Source organism: Loxodonta africana, unplaced genomic scaffold (genome assembly GCF_030014295.1).
Source record: "Loxodonta africana isolate mLoxAfr1 unplaced genomic scaffold, mLoxAfr1.hap2 scaffold_166, whole genome shotgun sequence".
NCBI classification, from domain to species: Eukaryota; Metazoa; Chordata; class Mammalia; order Proboscidea; family Elephantidae; genus Loxodonta; species Loxodonta africana.
Genome location: NW_026974914.1, coordinates 381,540 through 394,075, shown reverse-complemented (window position 1 = coordinate 394,075; position 12,536 = coordinate 381,540). Strand labels below are relative to the sequence as shown.

The following is a 12,536-nucleotide window of genomic DNA, read 5'->3' as shown; positions in this document are numbered from 1 at the left end:
GAGGTTGATACATGCATTCCCCAGTGCTCCTGCTGCTCTAGAAGTGCCTGAAATGCCTCTCTGGGAAAGGCCTTCAGATTAGGCTCATGGCCCACGTGGGAATTCAGGCCTATTTTTCTGTTAGAACATCTCATTTCGCTCTGAAAATTTTATTATCCAGTTTATTCACCAGACATGAGTACAGACATCTCATATTTTCAAAATAATCCCATTCTCTAATACTAATTTGCCACCAAGAGTATATTCCAAAGTGTTTCCAATAGGCTAGCAAGTCTATCCAAAGAGGGGAGTCCTGCGCCATGTTGTGCAGTGACAGCAGGGTTGGCGTAATATGTTTACCCAGATACCTACCACTTTTTAAAAAATTTTTATTGTGCTTTATTTGAAACTTTACAAAGCAAATTACTTTCTTGTTCAGCGATTTATACACAATTGGTTTGTGACATTGGTGGCAATATTCATGATGTGTCAATATTCTCTTCTATGCTCCAGTTCCCCGTTCCCATCCGCCATGATTCCTGTTCCATCCTGCCCTCTTTTCTGTGCTTTTGGGCAGGTTTTGCACCTTTGGTCTCATACACACGATTGAACTAAGAAACACTTTCTTCACGTGTGTTATTGTTTGTTTTGTAGACCTGTCTAATCTTTGGCTGAACGGCAAACTTCAGAAGGTACTTTCGACTTTGTTGCTTTCCATAATTCCTGAAATTCCAAGTCTACCACCTGAAGAACTTCCTTAGTGTTTCATTTAGAACAAGTCTGGTGGCGATGAATTCTCTTAAGCGTCCTTCACCTGAGAATGTCAATATTTTTCCTTTACTCATGAAGGAAATAACAGCCTATAGAACACTGGGTTAATGTTTCTTTTCTTTCAGTGTTGAAAAAATGTTGTTTTCACAGCCTTTTGGCCTCCATGGCTTCTGATGATGAATACAGAGTCATTCCAATGGTTTCTCCTGTGTGAAATGAGTTGTTTTCTCTCTAGCTTCTTTGAAGATATTTTCTTGGTCCTTGTTATTCCACAATTGACAGTGAGGCATTTGGGTGTAAAATTATGTGAGTTTAACTTGTTGGAGTTTGCATAGCTTCTTGAATCTGTAAGTTTATGTCTTTCAACAAATTGGGAAAGTGTTGAGCCAGTATTTCTTCAGATATTTTTTTCTACACTATATATTTTCTCTACACCTTAAGGAATTCCAATAAATAAATGTTAGGTATTTTTGGATTTTTTTGAGGCTCTGTTCATTTTTTTTTCAATATTTGTCCTCTGTTTTCAGATTGGATATTTTCAATTGAACTATTTTCATCTCATTGATCCTTTTGTCTGTCAACAGCATTCCGCTGGTCAAGTGAATTTTTTATCTCTATTTTTCCTGTCTAAAATTTTCATTTGTGAATGGTTTCTATGTATTTTTCTATTTTTCTAAGGTGTGACTGTTACTTCTTTGAGCATGGTTAAAGTAGCTTTTTAAAGTTTTTGTCTATGATTCTAAGACTATGTCTTACTTCAATCTTACAGAAAATGTCGATGTTGTTTGTTTTAGCAATCACTTGACCCAGTTATGTTCAGGCTGCATGTTCTTTCCCAACTTCTGGATGCTGTGGCTCAGATGTCAGTTCAGATTTTGAAGACTTTGCAATGATATTTGGATGTAATCTATGGGAGTGTCACTCAGTCTGGGACCTTGTTGGTGTTCTAACCCATAATGCAGTTCTCAAAGGATTGATCTACTTCTTGGGGTCAGAGGAAAGCATATGCAACTATGGGAGTGGAGGGGGGTATGAAAAACAACTTTATGGTATCCCTCTCTTGAGCCACCTGGTCTCTGTCTCTCTGAGGCTCTCTGATGTCTGAGCAGCTACCTTCCTGGTCCACTGGCAAGAATGTTGGGCTTTAATCTCTTCATTCTGCCGTGCAATTAAGTGACTGGGTCTGCCTATGAGGCCAAATAACGGTAAGATGGAGAAAATGTAACAGAGATTCCTCTATATTATTTCGTCCTTATATACTTAGGTCAGAGAGAAGGCACACTGTTTCTGGTGATACTTCCAAATGGGTATGGAGAAAAAGGCATTAACAGGTCGATAGCTGCATACTAGGTGTTATGGATTAAACTCTGTCTTCCCAAAATGTATATATCAGCTTGACTAGGCCATGCTTCCCAGTATTGTGCGATTATCCACCATTTTGTCAGCTGATGTGATTTTCCAATGTATTGTAAATCCTACCTCTATGATGTTAATGAGCGAAAATTTGAAGCAGTTATGTTAAGGAGGCCGGGCTCAATCTACAAGATTAAGTTGTGTTTTAAGTCAGTCTCTTTTGAGATATAAAAGAGAAAAGAGCAGAGAGACGGGGGACCTCAGTACCACCAAGAAAGAAGTGTCAGGAGCAGTGCATCCTTTGGACCTAGGATCCCTGTGCTGAGAACCTTCTTGTCCAGGGGAAGACTGGTGACAAAGACCTTCCCCTAGGAGTGACAGAGAGAAAAAGTCTTCCCCTGGAATTGGCACCCTGAATTTGGACTTATAAAGCCTCCTGGACTGTGAGGGAATAATTTTCTTTGTTAAAGTCATCCGTTTGTGGTATTTCTGTTACAGGAGCACTAGATAGCTAAGACACTAGGTACCAGGAGATGTACATTTCCCAGCTCTTTCACTCCCAGGGACACTATGACTAAGTAGCCATTGCCATAAATCCATGTGAGCAGACTATTCTGATTACTGCTTTGACTCTACTGTCTGTTATGGTAACCACACCCACCTTGTCTTTGTTCATTGAGTGCCACCACTTGGCTGTTACCACCATGGGGTCCAGTCAACTGCATTGTAGTTAGGTGTCTTAATTCAGTTAGGGCAGTTCTCACTGTGGACTCTTACTTACATAAAATAGCAACCACAGAAGTCTTCAATAATGCTGGGGCTTGCTGCACAAATTTGTACCTCACTGCTATGGTAAAAAGAGAGCCCTCTGGGCACTCCGTGTGTGGGTCTGTGGGTCCAGCCTAATAAATCCATTCTAACCTGCCAGTTTCCCTCAGCCTTTGGTTACCTTCTCCTACAGTATACAATGGCAGATCTGCCATTTCCACTTGATTTATTGTAGGCCACCACTTAATCCATGCTTCAGTAAACCAACCAAATAAACTATGAGATCCTTTTCTAACCTCTGAAGCTGAAACACTGAATGAAGAATCTATGCTTCCTGGGTCTATATCAATAAACTTAGACTAATCCACCTTTATGTTGCTTGCACCGTTATCCCACACCCATAATAGCCATTCCCACACATATTCACCAGGTTTCTGTATATATATATTAGAAAAATCAAGTAGTTCTTTTGGAGTTTAGCATACCTTCTCCTGGGTCACACTTCATAGTTCACCTTTTGGGGCTTGTTGGGACTGAAGTCTAGGTATAGGTCTAGAAGCAAAAATGGGCAGTGGCAGTGGGATGTTCAGCCGTGTCTTATAAGACATCTGCCTAAGGTGATGCCCCAGGCAATGCCCCAGATACCACCCCAGGAGATAACTCAAACAAGACACTTCAGGCACAGCTGGGGTAATCTCATCAGATGGAGGTGGAAGGGATAATTGTTTTACTGGGAAGGGTGCCTTAGCGGCAGAGTTAGAGAATCTCTTCAGATGGGAGTAAGAGGTCTGGTTCTGTTAGGAAGAGCGATTCAATAGAAATTGGAGGTTCATTGTCCCCCGCTTCCTGACTGTCTGCCCATATGTCCTCATCCTGAGTTTCAGGATCCCATTTCTTCCCAATCAGTGCCCTCACTCTAACTTCAGACACCATTTGAGGCTGGATATTCAACTAGCGCTTTAATTCAGTCACTCTTATGATAAGAATCTGAGTTTATTTTTGGCAGCATTAGCCTTGTTACTATAAGAAATATGGTTTTCTTTCTGGGCACAAGTGGCAGCTTTCAGATCTTGTATGTGGTGCTTCAGCTTTGAGCCCATTTCTTTCATTCACCAGTGTGGCTAGCAAAAGCAGGACTAACCAAGCAGCTTCCTTATTATTCTTATTCTGACAAAATTATAGAAAAGTATCAAATATGTAATCAGGCAGAGCCTTGTCTCTCACAAATATTTGATCCAGTGGTAGTAGTATTTTGCGTATTTCTATTGTCACCTCCCACCATGGATTAGCAATAGCCTGTTTACTACTGGAGACAGTCATCAGTGCCTTTAAGACTAGCCAGACTTGAGAATCAATTCAGAAAACTCATCCTTAAGATTTGGTTCCTCTAGAACCACAGTAGGTACCAAATGTCTTAGCCTGGGATCTGTAGAGATGCAAAACTAGTGAAGAGAATATATATATATATATATATATATATATATATATATATATATATATATATATGGAAACCCTAGTCGCATAATGGTTAATAGCTATAGCTGCTAACCAAAAGGTTAGCAGTTCGAATCCACCAGGCGCTCCTTGGGAACTCTGTGGGGCAGTTCTACTTTGTCCTGTAGGGTCACTATGAGTTGGAAACGACTCGATGGCAATGGGTATATATATATATACACACACACATACACGCATACATATGTTAGTTGTGGCTGTTAGATGCCATCGATCCTGTGTAAAACAGAATGAAACACCACCTGATCCTGAACCATCCTCACAATCATTGCTATGTTTGAGCCCATTCTTGCAGCCATTGTGTCAGTTCATGTTGTTGAGCGCCTTCCTCTTTTTTTCTGACCCTCAGCTTTTCCAAGCATGATGAGCCTCTCCTGGGACAGGTCCCTCCTGAAAATATGTCCAAGGCACGTGAGACGAAGTCTCGCCATCCTTGCTTCTAAGGTGCATTCTTGGTGTACTTCTTCCAAGATGGTTTTGTTTATTCTTCTGGCAGTCCATGGTATATTCAGTATTCTTTGCCAACACCATATTTTAAATGAATCAGTTCTTCGGTTTTCCGTATTCATTGTCTAACTTGCTCAAGCATGTGAGGTGATAGAAAATATCATGGCTTTGCTCAGGCACACCTTAGTCCTCAAAGTGACATCTTTCTTTCTCAACACTTTAAGGAGGTCTTTTGCAACAGATTTGCCCAATGCAATACATTGTTTGAATTCTTGACTGCTGCTTCTGTGGGCATTGATTATGGATTCAAGTTAAATGAAATGCTTGATGACTTCAGTATTTTCTCTGTTTATCATGGTGTTGCTTACTGGTCCAGTTGTGAGAATTTTTGTTTTCTTTATGTTGAGGTGTAATCCATAGTGAAGGCTGTAGTGGTTGCTCTTCATCAGCAACTGCTTCAAGTCCTCTTTACTTTCAGCAAGCAAGGTCATATCAGCTGCATATCATAGGTTGTTAGTGAATCTTTCTCCAAAACTAATGCCATGTTCTTGTTCTTCGAGACCAGCTTCTCAGAATGTTTGCTCAGCATACAGATTGAGTAAGTATGGTGAAAGGATACCACCATGACACATAACTTTCTGATTTTAAACCACAGAGTATCACCTTGCCCTACTCAAATGACTGCCTCTTGGTCTACGTAGATATTCCGCATGACTACAGTTAAGTGTTCTGGAATTCCCATTCTTTGCTAAGCTATCCATAATTTGTCATGAGCCACACAGTTGAGTGTGCTTGTGTAGGAAACAAAAATAGGTAAACATCTTACTGATATTCTCTACTTTCAGCCAAGATCCATCAGACATCAGAAATGATATCCCACATTCCATGTCTTCCTCTGAATCCAGCTTGAATTTTTGGTAGTTGCCTATCTGTGTACTGCTGCAACTGTTTTTAAATTATATTCAGCAAAATTTTTCTTGCGTGGGATGTTAATGACATTGCTCGATAATTTCCGCATTGCGTTGGACCACCTCTCTTTGAAATGGGTACACATGTAGATCTCTTTCAGTCATTTGGTCAGGTAGCTGTCTTCCAAATATATTGGAATAGTCAAGTGAGCGCCTCCAGCACTGCGTCCCTGTGTTGAAACATCTCATTTGGTACTCCATCAGTTCCTGGAGCCGTGTTTTTTGCCAATGCCTTCAGTGCAGCTTGGAGTTCTTCCTTCAGTACCATCAGCTCTTGATCCAATGCTACCTCCTGAAATGGTTGAATGTCGACCAATTCTTTTTGGTGTATTGAGTCTGTGTATTCCTTCCGTCTTCTTTTGATGTTTCCTGTGTTGTTCGATATTTTCCCCATAGAATCCTTCCTTCAGTATTGCACCTAGAGGCTTGAATATTTCCTTCAGTTCTTTCAGCTTGAGAAATGCCAGGTGTTTTCTTCCCTTTTGGTTTTCTAACTCCAGATCTGTTCACATTATTATTATCATACTTTGTCTTCTCCAGCTTCGCTTTCAGGTATTCTGTTGAGCTCTTTTACTTTATTTTTCCTTCCATTCTCTTTAGCTACTGTACATTCAAGAGCAAGATTCAGAGTCTCTTGTGACATCCTCTTTGGTCTTTTCTTTCTTTCCTGTCTTTCTAATGACTTTTTGTTTTTTTCATATATGATGTCCTTGCTATCATCCCACAACTAATCTGGTCTTCGATCATTAGTGTGCAGTGCATCAAATCTATTCTTGAGATGGTCTCTAAATTCAGGTTTGATATACTCAAGGGCATACTTTGACTCATGGACTTGTTTTAATTTTCTTCAGCTTCTACTTGAACGTGAATATGAGCAACTGATCATCTGTTCTGCGGTCAGCCCCTGGCCTGATTCTGACTCATGATATTGACCTTCTCCATCATCACCTTCCACAAATTTGATTCCTATCTATTCTGCCTGGAATAGTTCATGAGTATAGTCACCATTTATGTTCCTGACGAAAGGTATGTGCAATGAATAAGTCATTGGTCTTGCCAAATTCTATCATGTAAGCTTCATTGTCATTTCTATCATCAATACCTTATTTTCCAACTGCTGATTTGTCTGCTTTGTTTTCAACTTCGCATCCTAATTACGTAATTATCAGTACATCTTGATTGATTAATGCATCACGTTTGATCAGTTTCAAACTGCGGAACTTGGTAAAAACCTTCAACTTCTTCATCTTTCACATTCATGATTTGTGTGTAAATTTGAATAATAGTCTTATTAACTGGTCTTCCTAGTAGGCCTGTGGATATTATCCTATTGTTCGTAGTGTTCTACTTCAGAAAAGATCTTGAAATGTTCTTTTTATCGATGAATATGATGCCGTTCTCTTCAGTATCTCAATCCTGGCATAGTAGAACATATCATTGTCTACTTTAAAATGTCCAAAACCAAGCTATTTCAGCTCACTAATGCCTTGGATTACTGACCTTTATGCATTCCATTTCATTTTTGATGACTTCCAATTTCCCTAGATTCATACTTCCTTCATTCCACATTCTGATTATTAAAGGATATTTGCATCAGTTTCTTCTCATTATGAGTTGTGCCCATCAGGAAACGTCATTAAACTGGGATCTACTTTGAGGAGGTAGCTCTTCCCCACTCGTATTTTGAGTGCCTTCCAACCTAAGGGGTTATCCTCTGTCATTCAGTCAGACAGTGTTCCAGTACTATTCGTAAGATTTCACTGGCCAGTTTTTTTTAGAAATAGATCACTAGGTCCTTTTTCCTAGTCTGTCTAAATCCAGAGCTCCACTCAAACCAGTCTACCATGGGTGAACCTGGTGGTATTTGAAATACCGGTGGCATAGCTTCTAACATCACAGCAACATGCAAGCCACCACAGTACAACAAACTGACAGAAGAGTGGTGGGAGTTAAAAATAAGAAGAACCAAAAAGAGTGCTTCTTCCATGTCTGCTGATTTAGAGGAACCATGAAAAATTGTCAAGTGAAGAGTGATTCAGAGGAAAACATGGGTAGAATGTGACCTAATTTCCATAAAAACAAACAAATGAATGTACTTACATGTGTCCAAGCAAAAAGAAGTGTGTAAAAGGGTACATATGTATCTTTGGACACTGGACACTTTGGGGGAGCAGGTACAATATAATTATGTGGGGATGGCTCTTATTATAACTTCTGTATACAAATCTCTGTTGTTAAATGTGTTATAAGAATGTAACATCTTTTAAAGTTTAATAACATCATACGTGTATGTGTGTGTATTTGAAACATTTTTTTTTTTGACTATTTTATATATGTGTTTTTTAGTTATCTAGTGTGGCTATAGCAGAGATTCCACAAGTGGATGCCTTTAACAAACAGAAACTTATTCTCTCACAGTTTAAGAAGCAAGAAGTTTGAAGTCAGGACACCAGCTCTAGGAGAAAGCTTTCTCTCTTTGTGGCTCTGGGGGAAAGTCCTTGTCATCCATCTTCCCCTGGCCTAGGAAATTCTCAGTGCGTGGACGCTGGGTCAAAAGGACCTGCTCCACTCCAGGCACTTCTTCCTTGGTGGTATGAGGTCCCTCTCATTTCTGCTCACTTTTCTCTTTGTATCTCAAAAGAGACTGACTCAAGACTCACCCTTATCCTGTAGATTGTGTCCTCCCTCATTAACCTAACTGTCTCTAATCCCGCCTCATTAACATCACAGAGGTTAGAATTTACAACACATAAGTAATCACATCAGATCACAAAATGCAGGACAACCACACAATACTGGGAATCATGGCCTGGCCAGGTTGACACACATTTTGGGGGACACTATTCAATCCATAACAATAGAGAAAACACTGTCTTCAATGCCAGATTCAGAGACTTTTATCCATTTGTGAAGGGCAAACACAGAAATTGAACAAAATTCAGACCAGCGAATTATTGCTTGCTCTTGTAACTAATGAATTCTTCTGGTCTCTGTACCTGGAAATGGCCAAAAAGAATTCTGTGAGGATTAATTCAGTTATTGCTAAAACATCTACTGCATTTGCATGTCTACAGGTAAGGAAGAATGCTTGACACTGTCTGTGATTCATTAAGTAACACAGGGACCCTTAGACTATTGTTCTCCTTCTCTGATATGTCACTATCACCTTCTCCCCTTGTTGCTCTCCTGAAAAACCCACACTTGTATATTCTAGGCTTTTATCCAGGATTGAATTTGCAGGAAGTTAAAGATATATCTTTGAAAGATAAAGAAGACTTTGGCCACATTGTCTTTAGACAGTCGAACTTCCCAGCCAACCTCTGTGCAGGATGGGAATTCACAATCCCTCCTACTCAGTACCTCTGAGCAGGACGGGATTTCTGTTTCATTGTCAGGAGAAGGCGGAATTCACCCCTCTTCAGAAAACTTACTTTCCTTTGCCTCAAACTGTCCCTCTCAGGATCTGTCACGGTCACTCTGAGAAATTCACATGGGCAGCCTGTATGGAAGTGCCCATCCTAGAGGCCCTGCCCTCCCTTCCTTGCTCCGTAGGGCTTCCTCTGACACTTGGGGTCGCATCTCCCAGGGAGCACACACCTCTGGCACTTCCAGGGATTCCAGGCCCTGGGATACTGTGGATGGGACTTGGAACTCAATCTGTTTCTTCCCATCCTCACCTTTGGTTATCTGTGTTCTGTCTTCACCAGATTTAGGAGGCCTTGTCTTCTCTTTGCTCGTTTCATCTCAGTCAGGCTTTTCTATTCCAACTCTCTGATCTCAGAACAGATCAGGTTAGACCACAGAAAAGAGAAAGACCAAGCAAACATCACTGATCTGTGCAGAAGCTGCTGGGAAGGGATTCGATTCTCATTGGTTTAGGGTTTTATGCCCACTGCTCACCGGCAGGCAGGTTCCCCCCAGAGTCTGGCTTCTGTCTGCTACCTTGTACTACAAAGAACTCAGTGACCAGCCCACCTTCACAATCACACCTCCCTTAGAGCTATCTTTGCAGAGGCTCTTTCTCAGACTTCCATGTCCCACTGAAATCCTATTTCTCTTTCCTTACAGACATTATGCTCATTCTCAGGGCCCTGAGACCTCATCTGCAGGTAAGTCTTGTCCTCTTCTCTCCTTGGCGGGGGAAGCTTTTGAGTGGGCCTCATGTCTTCGGACAGCTATCCTGGGGCTTCTTCCACCCTGGTGCCGTAGGGCTGCATCTCTCTTTGTACTAGAGGGGGCGTGGAAGGGGCACAAGGCTAAAAGAGGATGGATTTTCCAGGTGAGGTGAGTTTAAGAAGCTTGAATGAACTTCTTCCCTGAAGGGTGCATATTTTGCAGTCCAGACATCCTGCTTCTCTCAGTCTAAGAGTCCTAGCACGTCTTCAGGTGCTTTCTCCTTTGACCCTGAGGCCATGCCTGCAATCTCTGCAGCCAGGCCTCCCACATGTGTAGCAGCACCAGTAGGTGTGGTAGATTCTTCAGCCCCTGTCTCCTGCTCCAGATGCTCCTGGAGGTGCCTGGCTCTTCTTGCCAGGACTCCAGGATGCTGACCAGGGACTCAGTGTTGGTTAAAGGATGTCGGCCAGTGACCACGTGTCCTCATTTCCTTTGAAGGCTTAGGCTAGTTGCCTGGGCAGAAGACAGCCAAGGTCAGTCTGAGCCTAGACACCTAGTGACCTGTGACACTGCAGCGAGTGACAGGTGTTAATTTCCATGCTCAGGTATCCGCAGGTGGCGGATTCAGAGTGGTCGGAGGAGAAGTGTAACTAGAGATCACACACTCATGAGGGCACGGGCCCAAGGTCAGGGAAAATAGCTGAGGTCGTGGAGCTCTAGCGGAGCCAGTCTAGGGCACAGGTCTCCCTCCTGTATGTGGCAAAGAGGCGATCCATGTGCCGCCTTCTGCAGACTCTGGACTTCTGGGGCCCTGGTTGTCCGGATTTCGGCCTTGTCTTTGGAGAAGTGACGTGCATGCAGTGTGCCACCGGGGGCTGTGGCCCAGCAGAAGCAAAATCTTGACAATGGGGGCTTCAGTTGACTTTGCCTGTGCTCTCCTTTGGCTGAGTGACATCGTGTGTTTCCTAGCAGGTGAAGGCATTCGTGGAGAGAGGCGGTTTCCGTGCGTGCAGGCAAAGTGTGTGCTGAGATGAGTCGCTGGAGACTGGGGTGGACTCCTCAGACCCAGGATAGGCCTCTGGCAGGTATATGTCAATGTTTTCTGCCCATGGCACTCACCCGGATATTTGCATACAATGTTATCAGTGGAATTAGTAGTCTCCAGAGAGGCTGCCACATGTCAGCAAGCTTCACCTGGCCAGGTCCGCCCAGGATGTAGCTCCCCAATCAATCACTACTGTCTAGACCTTCCAGATAGACTAGCAGATCTTCTCTGCCCATGGGCAACCAGTAGAGCCAGAGGCCTTCTCTCTTTGCTCTTTCGTCTCTAGGCATTCTATCAGGCATTCCAAGCTGTGAAGTGCCTGGGAGGAGAAGGAAGAGATTTCAGAGAATGAACACATACAGAGAGACAGGCAAGAGACGGTGAGTGGGGATGTCTTGCCTACTGATATCCTCAGGAAAGTGGGAAAATTGGACCCTGGCCTGCTATGACAATGCCCTGAAGCAGTCCGCACCAGGGGCTCCCTTGTGCCTGCATAGCCTTTCCCAGGGTGTGCTCAAATCCTGTGGCCACTAGGTGTCCTGGGTCACAATGGAGGGCCCTGTGTCATCTGCCTGTTGGGCTGGATCTCTGCCATTGGCTGAGTCTTGTCACCAGGCCCATCATAAGCTCTGCCCACTCTTCCTGTGGGGGGACTGTCTCCATGGTGATGGCAAAGAAGCCTGAGTTCCGCCCACCTGGCCTTGACTTCACCTACCTGGCCTGCTGACCCTCACTCAGACCTCTGTGTTGATCAAAATGAGTGTCCGCCAGTGGCCAGGTGTCAGCATCTGGGATAAAGGATTGGGGACCTTGCCTGGGGCAGAAGGCAGCCTAGGTCTGTGGGTACCTGGAAGTCTTGTGACTTCTGCCGCTGCTGCCAGTGACAGATGGTGACTCCCACACTCACATATCCCCTGGTGGCAGAAGGATAGTGATGGGCGGAGAAACATGGCTCCGGAGCACACTTTAAATGCGGCACCAGCCAAAGGCCAGGGCAAGGAGTGGACGTCGTGGAGCTTAATTGCAAGCCAGTGAAGGGCCCAAGGATTTCTCCTATATGTGGCAAACAGGTCATCCGTGTCCCCACGTCCATAAACCACTGGACTGCAGTGCCAGACTGCCAGGATTTCGGCCTTGCCATTGGAGCCCGTCCACATACGCTGCGTTGCACCGGAGGCGGGGACATGTAGACAGCAAAAATTTGGAAAATGGCATCATCTCTTCAATTTCCCTAGCATTGGCCTTTTTCAGTGGCATGCTTTGTTTCCTAGTAGGATAAGGCACTGACGGAGAAAGGCAGGAGTATGTGTGTAGGAAAGGTGTGTGCCGAAAGGGTGACGACGTTGAGACCACGTTGGGATCTTTAGTCCCAGGAAAGGCCCCTGGCAGGTGTGGGTCAATGTTCTCTGCTCATCCGAGTTGGCGGGGGAGGTTTTCACCAAACAAAGCAGCAGTGGAATTATTCGTAGCCTGAGAGGTTGCATCTGCCCACAAGCTCCACCTGGCCAGGGTCCGCCCCTACTGTATTGCCCATGTCAATCAACAGAAGCTAAGACCTTCCAGAGAGACTACCTGCT

At 43.5% G+C, this 12,536-nt stretch overlaps 1 long non-coding RNA gene across 1 annotated transcript in view; it reads left to right on the top strand.

Moving 5' to 3' along the window:
* The window catches only part of LOC135229215 (uncharacterized), a 29,084-nt gene extending 17,941 nt beyond the window's left edge, over nucleotides 1-11,143 (top strand). The window contains exons 2-4 of the long non-coding RNA XR_010319998.1: nucleotides 6,650-6,824; nucleotides 9,867-9,907; nucleotides 10,884-11,143. This is a non-coding gene — a long non-coding RNA (uncharacterized LOC135229215). The remainder of the gene's footprint in view (nucleotides 1-6,649; nucleotides 6,825-9,866; nucleotides 9,908-10,883) is intronic.
* The last annotated feature ends 1,393 nt before the right edge of the window (nucleotides 11,144-12,536 follow it).